Here is a 24,316-nt window from a genome sequence, read left to right as displayed (position 1 = left end):
CTACAAAGAGACCACATGTTTCTCAAAGACTAAAGACAACCTGTACAATTAATGGGAAACAGTACTTGCCAGTCACAAACAGGTCTGATCTTGATGGTATTGCATAATATCGCAGGTCCTAAAACAGAATATTCTGCAAATGCATTATGAGAGAAAGAGATAGGCACGTCAGGTGACATAATGAAGACAATCTATCATATAGTGTAGGAGAAAGGTAGTACAACCGCAGACGAAGTGGACGAGATACCATTAAGATTATAGGATGCTTTCGTGATAAATGTGAACAGCGTTGCGAAACTTGTTAACAAGCGTCTCACGAATGTTGCTGAACAAATGGGATTGTCAGGTTCAGTAGGCTCTACCACGGAATACCTTAACCCAGCCACTATTAAAATGAGTAGGAACCTCACTATAAAACTAATGTCCATCACAAAGCTTTAAAATCAAAAAAATTCTAGTAGTGGTAATAATATATCGACCGAGTTATCTAAAGAGCGTTGTTTAGAGTTTAGTAACATACAAAATTATTTGTGTAGCCAGTTATTTATCAGTGGAACTTTTCCCAAACGGCCGAAATAAGCTGAAGCTAAGGAGTTGAGGTACAGAAATACTGCCAAACTTCTATCCAATTTTCTTCTCTCGCCATTCTCAAAAATTATGGGTAAAGGATTATATGGTTCACTACTTGATCATCCGGTAACAAATAATTTAATGTCAAAATCACAGGTTGGACTCCTCCAGGTTGTAGACACTGATGACGTTTACACACGCAGCGAAAATGTACTTTGTTCATTAGGTGTATATTATAGTCTCCTGGCATATTTTGTGATGGGTCTGACCTATCTGATTGTATAGATGATTGCATTTTACGTAACCTAAAATATTATGGCGTAACAACAAACGCTGCAAAATGATTCAAGTCTTTAAATGCGAACATTTTAGGTTAGGCTTTACCGTTACTGATACCAATCACGACGAATTTCAAAGGTTTAAACCTCCATATCAGGTGGATTTACATTTGTTAGTATGACATACACCGAAGAGCCAAAGAAACTGGTACGCCTTCCTAATATTGTGTAGGGCCCCCTCGAGCACACAAAAGTGACGCAGCACGACGTGGCATGGACTCGACTAATGTCTGAAGTAGTTCTGGAGGGAACTGAAGCCATGAATCCTGCAGGGCTGTCCACAAATCTTCTGAACCGCACATTGCAAAGCATACCAGATATGCCCAACAATGTTCATGTCTGGGGAGTTTGGTGGTAAGCGGAAACGTTTAAACTCAGAAGAGTGTTCCTGGATCCACGCCGTAGCAATTCTGGACGTGTTGGGAGTCGCATTGTCCTGCTGGAATTGCACATGTCCGTCGGAATGCACAATGAACACGAATGGATGCAGATGATCACATAGAATATTTAACGTACGTGGCACCTGTCAGAGTCGTATCTAGATGTATCAGGGGTTCCGTATGACTCCAACTGCAGACGCCCCATGCCACTGCAGAGCCTCCACCAGCTTGAACAGTCCCCTGCTGACATGCAGGGTCCATGGATTAATGACGTTGTCTCCATACCCGAACACGTCCATCCACTCGATACAATTTGGAACGAGACTAGACCGACCAGGCAACATGTTTCCAGTCATCAACAATCCAATGTCGGCGTTTACGACACATACGAGGCGTAAAGCTTTATGTCGTGCAGTCATCAAGGGTACACGAGTGGGCCTTTGGCTACGAAAGGCCATATCTATGATATTTCGTTGCATGGTTCGCACGCTGACATGTTGATGGCCCAGCATTGAAATCTGCACCAATTTGCCGAAGGGTTGCACTTCTGTCACGTTGAACGATTCTCTTCAGTCGTCGTTGGTCCCGTTAATGCAGGATCTTTTTCCGGCTGCAGCGACGTTGGAGATTTGATGTTTTACCGGATGCCTGATATTCACGGTACACTCGTGAAATGGTCGTACTGGAAAACCCCCACATCATCGCTACCTCGGAGATGCTGTATCCCATCGCTCGTACGCCGACTATTACACAACTTTCAAAATCACTTAAATCTTGATAACCTGCCATTGTAGGAACAGTAACCGATCTAACAACTGCACCAGGCACTTGTCTTATATGGGCGTTGCCGATCGCATCGCCGTATTCTGTCTGTTTACGTATCTCTGTATTTTAATACGCGTGCCTACACCAATTTCTTCGGCGCGTCAATGTATGTGTGTATTGTGTTAGAATTTTCGGAGGAACGTATGGCACTGTCTAGCGGAGAATCAAGATACCACTTCAGAACACGGTTTTTTTTGTGACAAAAAACCAAACGTATATCAAACGGTGAAAATAAAGTAAATGAAATAGATTTACATGCAGTGGTCACAGGTTTCTTTCACTATCGTAACGCATCACATGTATACTGTCATATTTTGTAAACAAAAATTGCGTCTGAAGACTATTAGGTACAAGGATCAAATCGCAAAAGAGGACCATTATCATAAAGTACAAAGAATTAACATCATAACAACATTATTACAGAATAAGTTTTAAAGGATTTTAGAGATCTTTGTTTCGAGGTGCTGAGCACATGAGTTCGAGTAAATCTTTGAGATGGTATATAAATCCGATTTTGTCAAGCTTAAATTTCATACTTGTTTATATAACCAGGCGACATATTGCAAACTTTAAGAGCAATAATTATTTTGGCTACAGTGGTAAAATTATACATTAATAATTTTTGTTGGTATTCTTAGATAGGATTGAAAGGCTAGAGGCAGGGAGAGGGGAAGAGGAACAGAGAGAGAGAGGTGGTGGAAAGAGTGATTGGATGAGAAGAAACTTTCCAAATCACGGGGTTCTTAAGATTGTATCTGTTACATGCAATAACTGACGAAAGTTTATGGTAATACAGTGGTTGACGATTTCAAATAATCAACAAGTGTACAGTTTGTGCCATTAGTTGATGTGCATGTAGTCTGAAGCTGCAGGGGGTACTAGCTGCTGGCGTAATGGTATGTTCGTAAATGAGGTTAATTCTTCGTACATTTGGGGGATGTATGGCAACATAACTGACGTAGGCGATGTGTGCGATGATTCTTCGCCGTGTTCAGACGGACGTCAAATATGAGATACTGCAGCTCGAATAACTTGCCGCTACAAAAATCATACTAATGTTAATCTCGGACACAAAACATGACTGCTACTTTCTTTGTTGCATAGATAAATGAGACCAACACAATCTTAAAGACGTCAGTTAGAGAAACCATCAATAAACATAATCAAGAATCAGTGAAACGGTATCCATACCGAGACCTTAATCACAATTGTTACTTTCCTTGACACAACCCACTAACTCTCACGAAACCCGAATGAATCATTCCACTTCTGTTCCATATGGAGGCACATATTTTCTCGTAGATGGCCAACCTTTTCAAACAACCCTCACACCATATCCAGTCACTGTAATAAATCTACATTCACGCACATATAGCGTAGAACAAGAGTAGGAAACATCACAGAAAGTGGTAGACGAAATAAGCACTGCCTCGGCATGGGTGACCTTGACCTTGTTACACTCCTCATATGCATAGTCAGAATAAGCCACTGAGCGTTGATATGGTAACCTCGCCATACATCAGATCCACTTTCATCTTCACAGCTTACTCAGTCTGGCTCAAATACTGAACAAAGACGGCATCTTTCGCATCATACTGTATGCTCATGTGACACAGACCAAGAGACAACCATCGCAAATCAGTACTCACTTTTCAACATACTATGACAGAACCACCCCTTATCCTGACAACTGTGGAATCCTAGAGGTATAATAGAAACTTCTGAAGAATATAAATATCCACAGCATGCCAGATCGTGCCTACATATAACTTTCATGAAACTGGTTTTTATCAAAGAAGAATGTGACGCATGCAAGAAAACATTAAATAAAATATCAAGTAAAGCCTAAACATAACCGTCATAAATCATCCCATACATCATTCACTCATAATCACGTGTCACAGTTTCAGAGTCACAAAAAATGCAAGTTCTTGCCCCATATATTCTCATTGTATCACACATTATTCAGATAATCCAATACTGCTACATCAAAACATTCATGATAATCATATAAAGAAAGTAGTCGTTCATCAAATCAGATCTGACACTCAAAGAAGAAGCTGCACAGTGCTTGTAGAAAATTACCTCACTGACGAATAAAACGAATTTTACATTTGGTAACCACATCTCTAATCAAATCATGTGTAAGAGCACGGCACCCTATCTCACTCGTCCCTATAATTAAGAAAATAACTGTACGCTCTCTCATCAATAGGACTACTCAAGAGTACTAAATTCTTCATCACATCTTGTAACTACAGTAATATTGTGCAAAAACCAAGTGCCTGTCTTTCAAATGCAATTGCACCTGGAATATCCAGGTACTAGCCAGGCCTGGCAGTGCTGAACTTTGTTGATTGTGTGAAATCCAATGTGGCAAGACCGTTGGTTATATTGCCATTCTTAGGGAATAAACTAACAAGACATATCACTGAAGCTTCATCTATATAGTATCTCTTAAGACCTACACACACTGAAGACCACAGCAACAACAACAACAGTGGCTAGCGCTTACTTAACTATGTATCAATAACAATTTATCTTTTCAAAAGAATTTGAATATTATTTGCAATTTTAGAAAAAATGTGCGCCTGGCGCTTAGCAAACTCTATTAATAATCTTCCAATTAATAATTGTAATTGAGAAACATGCTACACCGAGCTCACTAAGTCTTTAATTGACAGCAATTCAGGTTACATGGTATTTAGGATCAAAACAGGCCAAGTCGCTCATTAAATGTTAATTAAATATCAGCAGGTCAGTGCGAAGTAATCTGCCAACTTAAACGCTAACAGCCATCAGAGCAAAGACAGATGTGCTTAAGAAAGTAACATAGATACAACAAAGTTGTTACTGTTTTACAGCTCCTGCCTCGAACTGTCAGCAATGCGACAGGAGATGGCTCAGCGTTTTATAACACCGGCACGTCGGTCGGTCGGTCGGTCGGTCGCTGTGAGACCAGCGTCAGTCCCGTGGCCAACCAGGGCAGTGGAAACCCGCCCTAAGCTCTCGCCTGTTACCTGGGGAGATTTCACAGGGCCCTGGATGGGCTGTGTGGTGTCACCGCCAGACACCACACTTGCTGGGTGGTAGCCTTTAAATCGGTCGCGGTCCGTTAGTATACGTCGGACCCGCGTGTCGCCACTGTCAGTGATTGCAGACCGAGCGCCAGCACACGGCAGGTCTAGAGAGTCTTCCTAGCACTCGCCCCAGTTGTACAGCAGACTTTGCCAGAGATGGATCACTGACAAATAGGCTCTCATTTGCCGAGACGATAGTTAGCATAGCCTTCAGCTACGTCATTTGCTACGACGTAGCAAGGCGCCATTACCAGTTTATATTGAGATTGTAATTATGTATCATCAAGAGCGATGTTCACCAATTATGGATTAAAGTTAAGTATTCAAGCAACTACGTACTTTATTTACTAGACTCAACTCCTTTAACTGTTCCAGACCTCACGCCAGTCTGCGTGAGCTTAAACGCGTGCATTTCGGCCTCCTCTAGCAACACGGTGTTGGCTCTTCTGCTAACACATCAGGCTGAACTAAAACAGGCTAAAATTCTAAATGAACAAATTGTTGCACACCAGGATGAACAACTACAAAGAGGTAAAAAACCAATTCCACTTAAGGCAAGTGAGAGTAATTTTCCTACATTGGTCTCCTTAAACACTATTTGGCTTTGAATTCAAGTAACAAGGAACTGGGAACTCAGCCAATAGTCAGGCAGTTACCTGAACATCAATATCTGCCCCTAAACTCAAGGTAGAAAATTAGACTTACAACGGCACAGCGACCTGTCTAACAGTCACAACTATATAACATTTTGGCTGTCACGTGTTATACTGCTTTGGATCATCGGCTATCCCAAGCGCTGGCTCATTACGCCGGAAAAAATTTATAGTATTCTTGTCCGTCAGTTCCACTTGAACTTAAAAGCAGTGCAAGACGTTGTATTTTACTTGTAAACAAGAACTAATCGGACGAATCGTCTCACCAGATTCAGGAACTGGAGTATGCCACACAGGATCCCGAGATGTCCTGGATGGAAATTAGCACCTGACAATTGTCGCTCCACCCAGCAGTGGTATCAGTCTCCAGACACCACAAGTGGCAACATGAAGGCAGCAGCCCCGCAAACAGTGCATGGTTCCTCCCTCTGCCTCCACACATGCCTCTCCTCGCACCCACGCCATCTTCCTGACTGCCTCTGCTCCTCACAGTGCGGCGCCCACTCTGCATCCACTGGCCTCGCCCGTTGCCGACGTACAACTCACGCCCTCTCTCGAACTTACCTCATACCATCAATCAGCCAGTTTTGCATGCAAGAATTTCAAACCAGCCCACTAGCAGTATATCGAATCTATTACAGAAAATTTAGCTCCCTCCCTCGACCTTGGAGCCATGTACTCTAGAAAACTTTCCTGTAGCGATGTTACGTACCAGTAGGGTGACTGGATTAAGAACCTGGATAACCTCACAAGGTCCTACAAAGCGAGGTGCCAGTTTATCAGGAACTGCGGCGTACTTTGACCCTTGGGAGAATGTTTTTGTAAACGAACCTTATCACTACCACACACCTTAAACTTGCTTTGCCCAAGATTGTAATGGCACGCCTGCCTCTTGGGTGTGATATTAATATTTCCTACCACTTATCTCCAGTTACCCTGAATCAGGCTAGGCGTCACATTCTCAGAGAACAGATCGTTAACTGATCACAGATTGGACAGTGGGGAGTTGAAACGACGACCAAATACCAAGGAAGTGGAGGTGGTTTTAAGGGCTACACGGTTGGCAGAATTAAAACACCAAATTGAGACATGCTACTGAATGGCCGCGCTTGTGGAGTAAAGGGAATGGAAAATAATTAAGGACGTCTTCAGATTGCAGTTCAGTCACTCCATAAATGAAGGTTGTGGACAGTTCGGTACAATTGTGGAGTGAATTATGACATTATCGGAGCTAAGTCTTTTAAACTCTTGTTAGAGGAGGGGAGAAGTGTTCTCACTGACAATGGTATCGGGAGGGCCAAATGTGGAATATATCTCCGACAATTGACGAATAATTAACCCAGCTGTCAGCCTACTACTGTGTACGAACCAGACAAATCTGGAGGTGTCATCAGTCACGACCAGGTTATACTGACTGGCAGTACGAGTACGTGGCAGGCGGCTGACATAACCAACAAAGAGTTTATCAATGGGAGAGTGTTCTCTTCAAGATTTTAAAAATCCCCTGACAGTATTAAAATTGTGTTTAGGAATCTTACAGTTATGGCACTCAGCCCTCTAAACGCCACATATACGTATACAAGGCTGGCCAAGTAAGAAATTGCCTAAGCTTGCTAAGGATTCTACCGATTCCTAAATGTCCTCATACCACAGACTTTCCGGCAGCATTCTGAAAAATTACTTTTGTTAGAAATTACAACAGGGCTATTGATTAACATGGACTGTTCTGCACTCATTTCTGCAGCTGTGTTGCTATGACTTTCAAATCGTAGAATTCATCGCCCGTTTTATTAATTTGTACTTGAAGCACCGTTCATTGTTTATTGTTTCTAGTATTGCAACAATTCATATTCGACGACAGATTTATTTTTTGCCCTGTTTCCTTACTTAATATTGCACAATATGTCAAGGAGTACGAAGACGGATGTGTTAGAGTTTCTGTGCAGCATAACCGGGGTAACTGAGAGAGCTTCACTCAAAAGTAACAGCTAAATCGCAAGATTTGGAAACTATAAGAGGCCAATTCTGACTGCTAGACTTGATTTAGTGCGTTGAGCTTTACGAGACTGGTAATAAAAAATGGTAAAACTGAAATGATTTATTTAACTAAAGAAAATAACTTGCACGTTTTTATAATATCATGAACCACGTTAAAAATCATACTTTCAACGAAAGGGAAATATGGAAGAACACCAGTGGGAATAAGTTCGGGAAGGTGGAGAGTGGTAGAGTGCAGGAAAAGACCCTGTAGAAGAGCACTTTGTCAGAAAAAAGGCGGAAGGCTAGAGAGAGTGGACCACAACACGGAGTTACGGGAACTGTCAGTGAGGCACCAATGCACTGGAGGAACAGAAGATGGCCAAACACACATAGCAGCTGGCGTAGCCGAATGCAGACGCCTTTTCCATAAAATTTCGGGTGTGCAGCCGCAAGAATTCTCCTTCTTCTTCTAATATTTCGGCTGTATAACGTTCAGCCACCTTCAGAGTGAGCCGCAAGACTGCCGCTCCAGTGCTCGCTTCGTCCCTTTATACTCGTGTAACGCGCGACTGCGCACGCGGCCACAGATGCAAATGCGTCAGGGACGTTGGTCGGCGGCAGAAGTGCACAGTGCGCGAGTTACGTCTATGACTCCGTAGTAGGCCTGTGATGGCATGTCCTTATATCCTTGTGAGCTCCACTGTGACGACGTCTTTGTGAGTTAATTACACCAAGTACCGGATTCCACGATTTATCAAGGTTGAAATCACTATCTCTGGCAATTAAATTTGTCGTCAAGCGAATCTGAAATGCTTCCTTCGCTATCGAGTCCCAAAAAGATGATGTAGTAGTCAAAATTTCGACGTTGTCATACAACACACTGTGACCAATACCAATACAGTGCTGTGCCACTGTCGACTTCTTAGATTGTAAAAGTCCGGTGTTCTGTACATCTTTCTTGGGCGGTACGAGTTATTTGTCCAGTGTAAGAAAGGTCACATTCACATGGAATATTGTAAACTACAGATTTTCGGAGTAGCAAATCATCCTTGTCGGAGCCCACGAGTGCAGCTTTCTTGGGTGGAGGACGAAAAATCACTTTTACTTTGTGTCTGCTGAGAATCCGTCCTATTTTTGATGAGAGGCTACCCACATATGGCAGGAAGGCCATCGACGTAAAGGTTTCTTCGTCTTCTTCTGCTTTCTTTGTGCCCTCTTTCGGTTTCATTTTCAGTGCCTTCTGTATTTGCTGCGGGGAGTACCCGTTGTATTCAAACACTCTTTGTAAGTGGGAAACCTCATCTTGCTTTCGTCACAAACGATATGCGCTCTATGAGTCAATGTTCGGACAACACTCGTCGTCTGGCCAGGATGGTGGCAGCCATTTGCACGTAAATACAAATCAGTGTGCGTCGGCTTCCGATACACTTCATCTTCCAAAGTACCATCACCTCTGCGCTGAACCAGAACATTCAAGAGTGGAAGGCACCCCTCCTTTTCAATTTCCATTGTGAACTTTATTTGATCGTGGAGGGAGTTCAGATGTCTTGAGAAATCTTGCAAGTTATCTTCACCATGAGGCCAAGCTACAAAGGTCCAACATACCTCCAGAATACCGTGGGTTTCAAGTCAGCAGATTCAAGCGCCTTCTCCTCGAAGTCTTCCATAAATAAATTGGCCACCAGAGGGGATAAGGGACTACCAATGGTGACTCCATCCGTCTGTTCAAAAAATTCGTTGTTAAATAAGAAGTATATAGAGGTCACAACATGTTTGAATAAAGCTGAAATCTTTTTGTCGATACTTCTTTCAATACGTTGTAGAGATTCTCGAAGGGGAACCTTTGTGAATAAAGACACCACATCGAAACTAACTAATATATCAGAAGGGTTTGGTTTCAACGATTTCAGTTTACTAATGAAATTATCTGTGTTTGTTATGTGGTGAGCACATTATCCCACAAGAGGCCTCAACAACGATGCTAGGTGTTTGGCTAGGTCATAGGTCGGAGAGCTTATGTTACTCACTATGGGGCAGAGAGGAACATCTTTCTTGTGGACATTTGGTAGCCCATAAAATCTAGGAGGCACTGCACCTCTAGGTTTCAACCTCCGGGCAACTTCTGGTGGGAGGGGAGAATCATTCAGAAGCGAAGAAGAATTCGTCGTCCCTGATGACCTCCCGGTACATGCTGTCACTCAATAATTCTGAGTACCCTAGCGAAGCTTACGTAGTGCAAACCTCACTGCCACAGATACATTGCTCCTTTGTGGACGAGCCTTCATAATTGCACGGCATGTTTCACGTCTTATTTCCTCTGCTGAATCCGTGGGAAGTGGCCGAACCGCTTCTTCAGTGGCGCTGATAAAAGGAGGTAATGGTAGGACCTGAGGCGTAGGTGCAAAATTCTGTCCCCTACTCAAGACCATCATCGTAGCATCGTCCGAATCTCTACCTGTCATATTAATGACAGGGCGTCGAATAACAATCTGTCTGGACGTGGCCACCTCACAAATCCAGTCTGATTTGGCCCAAGTTGTACCATCAATCCAATTCCAAGAATCATAGGGTATCACCACAGACATCTTCAGTTACTGGCGATAAAGTTCTTCAGAAACCGGGTCTAATTTTCGGCGAATAAAGTGGATCCTCTCCTTAACAATAGCAGAACCAGCTTTTGTTAAAATCTTATTCATAGACATCGATTTTATAAAATGTACTAATCTGGCAAACTTCGGAATTATACCCTGGTCACGGCACCTTAGTACGAAACTTAAAGAGCTCAGTAATCTTGCTCTCAAGTGTCGAAGCTTATCCAATCGTCGAGCACATAAAACCATCTCCTCCCCGCAGAGGTACTTGATGTGAATCTTGCCGGCCGCGGTGGTCTAGCGGTTCTAGGCGCTCAGTCCGGAACCGCGCGACTGCTACGGTCGCAGGTTCGAATCCTGTCTCGGGCATGGATGTGTGTGATGTCTTTAGGCTAGTTAGGTTTAAGTAGTTCTAAGTTCTAGGGGACTGATGACCACAGATGTTAAGTCCCATAGTGCTCAGAGCCATTTGAACCATTTTTTTTTAATTTTTTTTTTAATGTGAGTCTTCAGATTTTGGCGGCGCAAAGACTTTTCCATTAAGTTTCGGGTGTGCAGCCGAAAGAATGCTCGTTCTTCTTCTAATATTTCGGCCGTATAACGTTCAGCCATCTTCAGAGTGAGCCGCAAGACTGCCGCTCCAGGGCTCGCTTCGTCCCTTTATACTCGTGTAACGCGCAAATGCGCATGCGGCCACAGATGCAAATACGCCAGAGACGTTGATCGGTGGCAGAGGCGTGCACAATGCACGAGTTACATCTATGACACCTTAGTCGATCTGTGTTAGCATGTCGACATGTCGTCAACATATCTATTCGTCTACTTAAAAGTAAGTAACAGGAAATAATGGTTGCTAGTGATGCCATAAAGGTTTTCTTAATAGATCCACCAGTAAGCATTTATTTCAGTCAGTAAAATTATTATTCACGTTAATTCGTACTGTAAACTTCCCTATTAGGTTAGCTGATAGCGCGGGATAGCCGTGCGGTATAAGGCGCCTTGTCACGGTTTGCGCAGCTCTCGCAGTCGGAGGTTCGAGTCCTCCCTCTGGCATGGGTATCTGTGATGTCCTTAGCGTAAGTTAGTTTAAGTTAGTTTAAGTAGTGCGTAAGCCTAGGGACCGATGAGCTCAGCAGTTTGGTCCCATAGTCCTTACCACAAATTTCCAAAATTTTAGCTGATTGCGCAAAAACAGCCATAGCTAATATCTTTAGACAAATGTCTAATGAACAAGATGTATATTACAAAATGAAACAGTCAATGGCCTCTTAACAGCGAAAACTGAGACAGGACAACCTTCAGGTGCAATTGTTTAATTATAAGAATTCTGAAAACTGTTGGTAGACTTCCCTTTACCCTTTGAACATTGATATACACCAGTATCATGCTTATCTGATTATCTGTCTTGGGACACATTCGTTCCAGCGTTAGTAAAGATGTCAAGAAGCGAACAGTTACATCTCGGTGACTTCAGATACACCAGTTCGACGGTAGACATTGCTTTCATCGCAAACGTTTCCAAATACAGTGCAAATAAGTTACGAGGGTGACACCTTGGTCGTGTGGGAACAAGGCCGAGAAGCTCTGATTCAGTTCCCGGTCCGTCTGAACAAGCATTCATGAATACTTGCAGTTCACGTTGGAGCTAGAACATAACGGAAGTCTTCCACTTTTTTGGACGTTATAATAAGAAGATTTGCAGACGGAGTCCTAGGGCATTAAGTCTATGTGAAGAAAGAACCACTCATATCTGTACCATCTTGCAGCGAGCTGTCATCAGCCGGCGCAGCGGTACACCTTTCTGACGACTCCAGTACACAGCGAACCTGCCATTTGTGATGAAGACAGCCTCACAGCCGAGATACACACCTTAAAGCTGTGCAGCCAAAATGTGTACAGCAAAGCGCGCATTAGACGCGCACTGAAGAAAAGCAATGATTCAGCTGTCCTCAAATAACAGCCAGAGAGAGAGAGAGAGAGAGAGAGGAACACAAACTCGCATTTGTCCTCTATATTGGGTCTCCTTCAGCCAAAACTGCGAGAATCGTCCGAAACAACATCAAGGACTTTGTTCGATCCCCACGAAAAGCGAAAAATACGCTCGGCTCGATAAAGGACAACCATAACTGCAAATACACGGTGTATACAGCACATCCCTTGCGAATGCGGCTACCAACACTCTGGGCAAACACAGGACAGCATCTGGCAACGCTGGATGGAACACATTAGATTCGTACATGAGGGACATAGTGGCAGCAAACAGCCTCAGCGAGGGACATACTTTGGAATTTGAGAAAACAGAAACACTGTGGCTATCGAGCTAGGGCTATCAACGAAGTTTGGCCTGGAGCCCTGCTCCAGCAGCCCTACGCCTCCAACGTAGCCAACAGTTGATTGACGCTGTTCCACGCCCCCCGCCGCACGAGGAGTCACCAGTGGACCCCCCCCACCCCCACCCGCCCACCCGATCCCTTTGTACGCCCGGGCCTGCGGAGAGACAGCCGCCGCTCAGGTATATACACTAATCGAAAAGAAAAACAAGGAAAATTGCTGTTAGTACTTTGAGATCTTTTGCACATGAGTAAACTTTGCTGGTTGTTGTACTTCCACTATCAGTGAAAAATACACCAAACAATCCATAACAGACTACACGAGAATCAGTTTAGGTAAATATGGCAGATTTAACTAACATAAAAAAACGAGACTGCACTTTACCGAATACCACAGGCATCAGTCGTTAAGGCATTGGAGTAAAGTGCTGTTTTGCGACGAAAGTAGAGTGAACTTTCGTGGAAACGATGTTCGTATCGGGGTATGGAGAACTCGTGAGGGGCCGGCCGATGTGACCCAGCGGTTCTAGGCGCTTCAGTCCGGAACCGCGCTGCTGCTACGTTTGTAGCTTCGAATCCTGCCTCGGGCATGGATGTGTTTGGTGTCCTTAGGTTAGTTAGGTTTGAGTAGTTCTAAGTCTAGGGGACTGATGACCTCAGATGTTAAGTCCCATAGTGCGTAGAGTCGTTTGAACCATTTCTGAACTCGTGAGAGACATAATAGGGAAGCTGCAGTGTCTCCAACAGTCAATTTTGGAGGATACGCTGTAACGCTGTGGGAAGTAATCACAGTGTACACTGGAACAGAACTGGTCATGGTCCACAGAAGGAATAACACACGTGTAATAGGGGAGAAGTACATCAACGAAATGTTTGATCATAATTTAGAACCTTCGACACAAGATGTTGGTAAAGGTTTCTTCTAACGCGCGACAGCACGACAACGCTCATGACCATGTTGCAGCCGCAGAGCAAAATTTTATTCGGCGGCACAATACCAGTGTTCTAGAGTGACCAGCATGTAGTCCCGACGTAAACTCCATAGGACACGGATAGGATTTTCTGAAGAGAAGAGTCAGGACGTTTGCAAATGGTGGACTGTGGTGGTGAATGTATTTCTCTCCAGTTGTTAGTCCCCTATTGTATTTACACCAGCTCTTTTCCCCTTTGGGGCACAAACCACGTTCTGGGTGCTCATCTGTGGATGCGGTGTGGAAATACAAAGCCCATATAGCTTTCCTCATTTCTTCAAGATTGCCTGTATTTTGCCTGATTGCAAGGCCACACAAATTCTGAATTTTATCAGTTATGTAATCAGTCAATCTTCCTTTGCCATGCAAGTTTTTCCCTTTCATACCTGATTTCAACCTTCTCAGCCTGGCACCCATTCTCTTCTGCACATGTCCGACACATTCAAGTTTGCTTATATTTACTCTGTTCCCATATGATTTGCTTTCCAAAACTTCTTTGAATGCTTTAGAGTCACCATCTCCCAGATACTTGACATAGCGAAGATTATACCACTCTGAACAGCGATGAAAATTTTTTTTCACCCCAGAAACCTCCATTCCACCACTACTACCATAATAATTAGCAACACAGTCATCACTATGTTCATTTTTCAGCCTGTCATGCATCTACAGTATTTAGACATTATTGCAACAACAATAACCTTGCCAGTGTCAACACTAGTTGCTGTTACAAAACCATTGTTGCAAATGTGACCCCTTTTTTGCCACGTGGCATCAAAAGCTACTGTGAGGTCACGACTGCCAGCATTTTCTTTCACTGCTTCTTCCACAGCTAACTGCATTGACTTCTTCGCTACGTCTTCAACTGCAGATTCTAGTACATAGTTGTAAGCATCAAACTTTGAAGGTACATTTGGAAGATTTAGAACACCACATAGCATATCAGCAGCTACTTTGCCCTTACCAATTGCTCGCAATCCATAAACTAACCTAATATTTACACTATGAAGTTCAGTTTTCTTGTAGCCACTACTTACAGTTACTGAAACAGAACTTGGAAACTTACAACTGTACTTACAAACAATGCATATTAAATTAAACTGGGCAGCCAGCCAACATGGGATTCTACTTTCAGAGAAACGTTTACGTGACATTTTCTGTAGCACACACTGCTCTCAAGAGCTTCGCACAATATACTCGTATCAATGATTTCAAATACTTCTTTCTCTTTACCAAGTAAATTATATTTCTCTTCCAAAACTCTTAGTTTTTTATGAGAAGCACTGTTTTCATTTGTAGTAAGTTCGTTCGGCAAATCAGTAGTAAGTGGACTCACATTTTCCAACAGTGATGATGAAGAATTGCTTTGCTTTGCTAATGAATCATCATTTCTTTTCGTTTGCCAGTTCGCACGCTTTTTAAAAACTTTTGCTCTACCTCTAGGCATTTTCACTGCGAAAAAGGAAGAACTAAATACGAAATAACTCGACAACAACAACTTTCATATAGCACACTGTTTACAAATAATTCTGTCACAAAGTCAAAGACTAACTTGAGGAAACCAGAAGGAAACATTTTCGAACAAATAGTGTATAAAGAGTCGCTGGAAAGCGGGATATTTGAATTCATGTCACATAAATGTACTGCCAAAGTTTTTATGGTCAGCCATGAGAGACTTGCGTAACTAAAGCGCAATACTCAATCTCATAAATCCATAAAAATAAAATAGTTATAAATCTAGTAGAGCTATATATCATACGTCATTTTAAAGAGGAAACTTGGTGGAATACAATACGTCAATAAAATGAAAATCGATTTTTAAACCCATATTCCGATTCCGTGTTCCCTTATAAACTGTGGAAAAATTGAGATAATTAACAATAAAATTTGGGCTTTTTCTAAACACGAAGTTCAAAATGTAATACGTCATTCATTTTTTTCGTAAATTAAATAAAATCTAGTGTTTCATACATCTATAAGTATGGTTTGTATGCTGTGCAAAAGTTTATTTTGTTGTGTTTTTGAACTTCTATTGCCACGAGTGTGAATCCTGATCCCTCCTGGTCATTCTGACAAATTTTTATGAATTTGTTTGTAAAAGTATAGACAGTGGAAATTAAAATCTGCTGTGTTGCCCCTCCTGCTCCAAATCGGCCCATTAGACGTCCAACTTCCCCCCCCCCCCCCGCCCCCCCCTCTCATGCCGTCGGCACACGGACCGTGCATTCGAACACCAGCGTTGAGCGTGGCAAATTCTAATGTCATAGGAAAAAGCACGTTGGCAAGTCTTTCAGAACATGCAGAGCGATATTCTTAGCACGTCTGATATTCTGAACGTGCGTTTAAACGCAGACCGGTGAGATGGAAGAACGCCTCCTATGTCACTCGACGCCATCTCTGTTCAGCACAGGGCCAGGAGAAGCCATATTGGATACCAGTTGAGGCCCATATGTGTATATGCCGTTTATAAGCACGAGCAAATTAAAAATCTTTTGAAAACCCATCGTAAGCTGTTGTAAGAAAATGAGGGAAACGTGATACTGTTGGTTAAAGAATTTATGTAACCTTCGAATTATGAAAATGCACTACGGCTGTTTAAGATAACGGCACATTAAGAATCTACCAAAAACACAACTGTATTGATACAATTTGTTACAAATAAATGTCAGCTAATAACATACAGTATCAACGAACAGAGCCTTCAAGAGATGCTAAGATACTTTTTTTTTTATCATCAGTCTACTGACTGGTTTGATGCGGCCCGCCACGAATTCCTTTCCTGTGCTAAACTCTTCATATCAGAGTCGCACTTGCAACCTACGTCCTCAATTATTTGCTTGGCGTATTCCAATCTCCGTCTTCCTCTACAGTTTTTGCCCTCTACAGCTCCCTCTAGTACCATGGAAGTCATTCCCTCATGTCTTAGCAGATGTCCTATAACCCTGTCCCTTCTCCTTATCAGTGTTTTCCACATATTCCATTCCTCTCCGATTCTGCGTAGAACCTCCTCATTCCTTGCCTTATCAGTCCACCTAATTTTCAACATTCGTCTATAGCACCACATCTCAAATGCTTCGATTCTCTTCTGTTCCTGTTTTCCCACAGTCCATGTTTCACTACCATACAATGCTGTACTCCAGACGTACATCCTCAGAAATTTCTTCCTCAAATTAAGGCCGGTATTTGATATTAGTAGACTTCTCTTGGCCAGAAATGCCTTTTTTGCCATAGCGAGTCTGCTTTTGATGTCCTCCTTGCTCCGTCCGTCATTGGTTATTTTACTGCCTAGGTAGCAGAATTCCTTATCTTCATTGACTTCGTGACCATCAATCTTGATGTTAAGTTTCTCACTGTTCTCATTTCTACTACTTCTCATTACCTTCGTCTTTCTCCGATTTACTCTCAAACCATACTGTGTACTCATTAGACTGTTCATTCCGTTCAGCAGATCATTTAATTCTTCTTCACTTTCACTCAGGATAGCAATGTCATCAGCGAATCGTATCATTGATATCCTTTCACCTTGTATTTTAATTCCACTCCTGAACCTTTCTTTTATTTCCATCATTGCTTCCTCGATGTACAGATTGAAGAGTAGGGGCGAAAGGCTACAGCCTTGTCTTACACCCTTCTTAATACGAGCACTTCGTCCTTGATCGTCCACTCTTATTATTCCCTCTTGGTTGTTGTACATATTGTATATGACCCGTCTCTCCCTATAGCTTACCCATACTTTTTTCAGAATCTCCAACAGCTTGCACCATTTTATATTGTCGAACGCTTTTTCCAGGTCGACAAATCCTATGAAAGTGTCTTGATTTTTCTTTAGCCTTGCTTCCATTATTAGCTGTAACGTCAGAATTGCCTCTCTCGTCCCTTTACTTTTCCTAAAGCCAAACTGATCGTCACCTAGCGCATTCTCAACTTTCTTTTCCATTCTTCTGTATATTATTCTTGGAAGCAGCTTCGATGCATGAGCTGTTAAGCTGATTGTGCAATTATTCTCGCACTTGTCAGCTCTTGCCGTCTTCGGAATTGTGTGGATGATGCTTTTCCGAAAGTCAGATGGTATATCGCCAGACTCATATATTCTACACACCAACATGAATAGTCGTTTTGTTGCCACTTCCCCCAATGACTTTAGAAATTCTGATGGAATGTTATCTATCCCTTCTGCCTTATTTGGCCGTAAGTCCTCCAAAGCTCTTTCAAATTCCGATTCTAATACTGGATCCCCTATTTCTTCTAAATCGACTCCTGTTTCTTCTTCTATCACATCAGACAAATCTTCACCCTCATAGAGACTTTCAATGTATTCTTTCCACCTATCTGCTCTCTCCTCTGCATTTAACAGTGGAATTCCCGTTGCACTCTTAATGTTACCACCGTTGCTTTTAATGTCACCAAAGGTTGTTTTGACTTTCCTGTATGCTGAGTTTGTCCTTCCGACAATCATTTCTTTTTCGATGTCTTCACATTTTTCCTGCAGCCATTTCGTCTTAGCTTCCCTGCGCTTCCTATTTATTTCATTCCTCAGCGACTTGTATTTCTACACTCCTGGAAATGGAAAAAAGAATACATTGACACCGGTGTGTCAGACCCACCATACTTGCTCCGGACACTGCGAGAGGGCTGTACAAGCAATGATCACACGCACGGCACAGCGGACACACCAGGAACCGCGGTGTTGGCCGTCGAATGGCGCTAGCTGCGCAACATTTGTGCACCGCCGCCGTCAGTGTCAGCCAGTTTGCCGTGGCATACGGAGCTCCATCGCAGTCTTTAACACTGGTAGCACGCCGCGACAGCGTGGACGTGAACCGTATGTGCAGTTGACGGACTTTGAGCGAGGGCGTATAGTGGGCATGCGGGAGGCCGGGTGGACGTACCGCCGAATTGCTCAACACGTGGGGCGTGAGGTCTCCACAGTACATCTATGTTGTCGCCAGTGGTCGGCGGAAGGTGCACGTGCCCTTCGACCTGGGACCGGACCGAAGCGACGCACGGATGCACGCCAAGACCGTAGGATCCTACGCAGTGCCGTAGGGAACCGCACCGCCACTTCCCAGCAAATTAGGGACACTGTTGCTCCTGGGGTATCGGCGAGGACCATTCGCAACCGTCTCCATGAAGCTGGGCTACGGTCCCGCACACCGTTAGGCCGTCTTCCGCTCACGCCCCAACATCGTGCAGCCCGCCTCCAGTGGTGTCGCGACAGGCGTGAATGGAGGGACGAATGGAGACGTGTCGTCTTCAGCGATGAGAGTCGCTTCTGCCTTGGTGCCAATGATGGTCGTAAGCGTGTTTGGCGCCGTGCAGGTGAGCGCCACAATCAGGACTGCATACGACCGAGGCACACAGGGCCAACACCCGGCATCATGGTGTGGGGAGCGATCTCCTACACTGGCCGTACTCCACTGGTGATCGTCGAGGGGACACTGAATAGTGCACGGGTCATCCAAACCGTCATCGAACCCATCGTTCTACCATTCCTAGACCGGCAAGGGAACTTGCTTTTCCAACAGGACAATGCACGTCCGCATGTATCCCGTGCCACCCAACGTGCTCTAGAAGGTGTAAGTCAACTACCCTGGCCAGCAAGATCTCCGGATCTGTCCCCCACTGAGCATGTTTGGGACTGGATGAAGCGTCGTCTCACGCGGTCTGCACGTCCAGCACGAACGCTGGTCCAACAGAGGCGCCAGGTGGAAATGGCATGGCATGCCGTTCCACAGGACTACATCCAGCATCTCTACGATCGTCTCCATGGGAGAATAGCAGCCTGCATTGCTGCGAAAGGTGGATATACACTGTACTAGTGCCGACATTGTGCATGCTCTGTTGCCTGTGTCTATGTGCCTGTGGTTCTGTCAGTGTGATCATGTGATGTATCTGACCCCAGGAATGTGCCAATAAAGTTTCCCCTTCCTGGGACAATGAATTCACGGTGTTCTTATTTCAATTTCCAGGAGTGTATATTCCTGATTTTCCCGGAACATGTTTGTACTTCCTCCTTTCATCAATCAACTGAAGTATTTCTTCTGTTACCCATGGTTTCTTGGCAGCTACTTTCTTTGTACCTATGTTTTCCTTCCCAAATTCTGTGATGGCCCTTTTTAGAGATGTCCATTCCTCTTCAACTGTACTGCCTACTGCGATATTTCTTATTGCTGTATCTATAGCTTTAGAGAACTTCAAACGTATCTCGTCATTCCTTAGTACTTCCGTATCCCACTTCTTTGCGTATTGATTCTTCCTGACTAATGTCTTGAACTTCAGCCTACTCTTCATCACTACTATATTGTGATCTGAGTCTGTATTTGCTCCTGGGTACGCCTTACAATCCAGTATCTGATTTCGGAATCTCTGTCTGACCATGATGTAATCTAATTGAAATCTTCCCGTATCTCCCGGCCTTTTCCAAGTATACCTCCTCCTCTTGTGATTCTTGAACAGGGTATTCGCTATTACTTGCTGAAACTTGTTACAGAACTCAATTAGTCTTTCTCCTCTTTCATTCCTTGTCCCAAGCCCATATTCTCCTGTAACCTTTTCTTCTACTCCTTCCCCTACAACTGCATTCCAGTCGCACACGACTATTAGATTTTCGTCCCCCTTTAGATACTGCATTACCCTTTCAATATCCTCATACACTTTCTCTGTCTGTTCATCTTCAGCTTACGACGTCGGCATGTATAACTGAACTATCGTTGTCGGTGTTGGTCTGCTGTCGATTCTGATTAGAACAACCCGGTCACTGAACTGTTCACAGTAACACACCCTCTGCCCTACCTTCCTATTCATAACGAATCCTACACCTGTTATACCATTTTCTGCTGCTGTTGGTATTACCCGATACTCATCTGACCAGAAATCCTTGTCTTCCTTCCACTTCACTTCACTGACCCCTACTATATCTAGATTGAGTCTTTGCATTTCCCTTTTCAGATTTTCTAGTTTCCCTACCACGTTCAAGCTTCTGACATTCCACGCCCCGACTCGTAGAACGTAATCCTTTCGTTGATTATTCAATCTTTTTCTCATGGTAACCTCCCCCTTGGCAGTCCCCTCCCGGAGATCCGAATGGGGGACTATTCCGGAATCTTTTGCCAATGGAGAGATCATCATGACACTTCTTCAATTACAGGCCACATGTCCTGTGGATACACGTTACGTGTCTTTAATGCAGTGGTTTCCATTGCCTTCTGCATCCTCATGTCGTTGATCATTGCTGATTCTTGCGCCTTTAGGGGCAATTTCCCACCCTTAGGACAAGAGAGTGCCCTGAACCTCTATCCGCTCCTTCGCCCTCTTTGACAAGGCCGTTGGCAGAATGAGGCTGACTTCTTATGCCGGAAGTCTTCGGCCGCCAATGCTGATTATTTATCAAAATTTATGCAGTGGCGGGGATCGAACCCGGGACCGAAGACGTTTTGATTATGAATCAAGATGCTACCCCTACACCACGGGCACAAGATGCAGCGGGGTATTATTCGTGGTTAATGCAACGTAATGAATAGATGTGAGACATTGTAAATTAACAGCTGATGTCTAGATGGTTTGCATCGCACTGAAATACAGTACCTTTTCTTCCACATCTACATCTACATTTATACTCCGCAAGCCACCCAATGGTGGCGGAGGGCTTACAAACCTTTCCGTTGTCTAGTAGGTTCTGACACATTCTTAGTAGTTTAACTAAAGTACGTTCTATGAAATTCGATGTTACGATACCAGTATGTAAATATAAGTGTGCCCTTTCTGATGAGTGCGTTAGTTCGATCGACTTTATCTACAAGTCAGCTCGCACTACTTGCATTGGGACGCTTTTGCAGCCGGCCCAAGTGGCCGAGCGGTTCTAGGCGCTACAGTCTGGAACCGGGCGACCGCTACGGTCGCATGTTAGAATCCTGCCTCGGGCATGGATGTGTGTGATGTCCTTAGGTTAGTTAGGTCTAAGTAGTTCTGAGTTCTAGGGGACTGATGACATCAGAAGTTAAGTCCCATAGTGCTCAGGGCCATTTTTGAACACTTTTGCACTTTCCTGTTTCGAGTTTTGAATTTCACACGTTGTTGAGAATGTGCTGCTGAATAGGAGCAATGTCAAGTAAGAACGACCTGAGCAATTTACGAATTAATGAGAATGATAATTTTTCTCATAAGTGCTGAACTAATGCGATTTTGTATTGTACTCTTTGTAATGCAACTTTTATAAGCCTATGTGAGGGTCTAGGGGTTGCACGCAGTTGTACGGTACGTAACACGCGATCTCCAGCCGGCCTATCTGGAATGCTGACCATTTGCTCGGTCAGTAGATGTGCGTCCGGCCGCAGTGCGATGCAGGGAGTGAGCAACCGGCCGCCGTCTGCAGCGCGCCGTTTTAACTGGCGTGGCCTCCGGAACGAATACGTCTCTTTTCTTAGCTCACCACGGAGCCTTTCGATGGGACCGTAATTAGGATGTCAAACACAGTGATGATGGGAATGTGTAGCGTCCGTGTTTTATAATCAGCCTTTGTTAATAAAACTGTTTAAACTTACTTTTCGGTGTTCGCGTATTGCCGTACCTCGAGGACCGACCGCTTACAGATCCTGACAAAATATTCGTGTAATCATCATCCGGGGCAACAACACAAACTACCCCCATATACCTATGTTCTTCAAATGGTTGTAAGCACTATAGGACTTTACGTCTGAGGTCATCAGTCCCCTAGAATGTAGAACTACTTAAACCTAACTAACCTAAGGACATCACATACATCCAAGCCCGAGGCAGGATTCGAACCTACGACCGTAGTAGCAGCGCGGTTCCGGACTGAAGCACCTAGAACCGCTCGGCCACAACGGCCGGCACCTATGTCGTTATTGACTGAACACGGTACTTTCCTTCTTGCCTCGACATGTTCACGGTTATTGAAGTTTTTGTTTATAAACTGAAGCGACAAAGGTAATGAGACAGCGATACGTACATTTACGGATGACGACAGTATCACGTACACAAGTTATAAAAGGGGAGTGCGCTGGCGGAGTTGTCCTTTGCACTCAGGTGATTCATCTGAAAAGATTCCCGGCGTGGTTACAGTCGCACGTCCCGAATAAACAGACGCTGAACGCGGAATGGTAGTTCGAGCTAGAAGGATGGGACATTCCATTTCGCAAATTTATAGGGTATTCAATATGCGAGAACCCGTGGTATAAACACTGTGCCGAGAATACCGCATTTCGAGCATTACGTCTCAGAGTGGACAGCGAAGTGGCCGACGCACTTCACTTAACGACCGAGAGTAGCGGCGTTCACGCAGAGTTGTCAGTACTAACAGACAAGCAGCACTGCATGATACCACCGCACCAATCAATGTAGAACGTACGACGAACGTATCCGTTGGGAAAACGCGTCAGAATTTGACGTTAATGGGCTATGACAACAGAAGACCGACGCGGCGGCCCTTGCTAACACCACGACATCGCCTGCAGCGCCTGTGCTGGGCTCGCGACCATTTCGGTACGATATGAAGACGGCATCTCTTCTTTCGGACATGTCCGAAAGAACAGATGCCATCTTCATATCGTTAACGCTAACCTTCTTCAGTGCGGATGCACACGAATTGCCGGAACTCTTACGGGACTCCGTGGATTGTCTGCCGCGAGTAATGGATATAATGGCAGGGGCACTACGAATGTAGTGTGTGGACTATAAGTTACGAGGGTCTCACGGGGAGCGTGCCGGCGATAAGTCTGTGCAGTCGTACTATCCTCTGTGCCCTCGGTGGCTCAGATGGATAGAGCATCTGCCATGTAAGCAGGAGATCCTGGATTCGAGTCCCGGTCGTGGACACATTTTCAATTGTCCCCGTTGATGTATATCAACGCCTATCAGCAGCTAATGGTATTGATTTAATTTTGATATCAGTATGACGCTAGACGACTGGAAGTCAGAGTCCTGGTCAGATTAATTCCGATTCCAGTTGGTGAGAGCTGACGGTGTGGTTCGAGAGTAGTGCAGACCTCACGAAGCCACGCACCCAACATGTCAACGAGGCACTGTGCAAGCTGGTGGTGGTTCCATAATGGTGTGGGTTGCGTCTACAAGGATCATTGACTGGAAACGGCTATGTTCAGCCACTTGGAGACCATTTGCAGCCATTGGTGGCCTTCATGTTTCCAAACAACGACAGAATTTTTATGGATGACGATGCGCCATGTCACCAGGCCACAGTTGTTCATGATCAGTCTGAAGAACATTATTGACAGTTGAGAGAATGATTTGGCCACCCCGATCGCCTGCCATGAATCCCATCGAGCGCTTATGGGACATAACCGAGAGTTCCTGCTCCGGCAACACTTTCGCAATTATACAGGGTAACCCATTTATCTTGACCACCCTAAATAACTGTTTGTCCAGATGCAAATTACAAAATATTTCAAGCAAATGTTCTTTAGTCGTCAGGGGGACATGAATCAGCACAATTTCCTTCGTTCCAGCTTTGTTTTTTACAAAGATTTGAACAGCGGTATGACTTCTTTAAAAGACACCCTGTATTTTTTATTCGGTAATTCATTTCCTCTCCTACAGACCTATTCAAACATGAACCACAGTGT

This window comes from Schistocerca serialis, unplaced genomic scaffold (genome assembly GCF_023864345.2).
Source record: "Schistocerca serialis cubense isolate TAMUIC-IGC-003099 unplaced genomic scaffold, iqSchSeri2.2 HiC_scaffold_1352, whole genome shotgun sequence".
In the NCBI taxonomy this organism is placed as follows: Eukaryota; Metazoa; Arthropoda; class Insecta; order Orthoptera; family Acrididae; genus Schistocerca; species Schistocerca serialis.
Note: the sequence above shows the minus strand (reverse complement) of the source record.